We start from the raw sequence: 930 nt of genomic DNA, 5'->3' as shown, positions 1-930 counted from the left end.
TGTCATCCAATTTCTCTTAGTTGTTTCCAATTCAGTTTTAAACCCCGAGTTAGTACTTTTTTAAACAGCATTCTTAATCCTCAAATTTTGCTCCATCTCTTTAGATTTTTTAAAATCATATTCAAGTGAGGTGTGTGAAGCTTTTAATGTATCATGCTCATTATTCAATTTTAAATGCTTTTTATTTAATTCATCAAATTCATCAAGTAAAGCCATGTAATTTGAATCAATCGTTGAATGATCTTCGAGAATAATTTCATGCTCTTTTTGTATATTCAAAAGCTCCAATTTTAAACTAGCGTGAGTTTTTTAAGTTTTTTGTTTGATGCATGAATTTTCTCACAAATTTCAGATAGTTGATCATAGGTTAGTTTATATACATCTTCTTCATCACTTTGATCAAGATGATCTTCTGCCATTAAGCACAAGTTTGTTGTTTCTTCCTCAGGTTTAGTTTCAGATGAATTAGACGCAGATTCTACCCAGAACGCCTTTTGAATTCTCTTCTTGTCCTTCCTAAACTTAGGTTTCTCCTCACTCTTTTCTTTGCTAGAGTGATCCTGAAGTGTAGGACAATCAGCTCTGACATGTCCAGGCTTCCTGCACTCAAAACAAACAACATCAGAAGATCCTTTAAAATATTTGTTATCCTTACCTTTTCTCCAATTTTGGTGATGCTTGTGACTTTTCCTTAGAAAGCTTTTGAATTTCCTTTTGATTAAGGCAATGTCATCGCTTTTAGACCTGGAAGAATCAGAGTTCGTGTTGTTGACCTTTAATGCCACAATTTTCTCCTTTCTTTTCTCACCTGCATCAAGATTTCTTTGATTCACCCCTTGCTCAAAAGCAATCAATGAGCCAAGTAAGTTATCAACCGAATAGGTATTTAAATCTTTAAATTCAATGATTGCAGTGATTTTAGCATCAAAG

The sequence above is a fragment of the Dendrobium catenatum genome, unplaced genomic scaffold (assembly GCF_001605985.2).
Source record: "Dendrobium catenatum unplaced genomic scaffold, ASM160598v2 fragScaff_scaffold_1017, whole genome shotgun sequence".
NCBI lineage: Eukaryota > Viridiplantae > Streptophyta > Magnoliopsida > Asparagales > Orchidaceae > Dendrobium > Dendrobium catenatum.
This window is presented reverse-complemented; position numbering follows the sequence as displayed.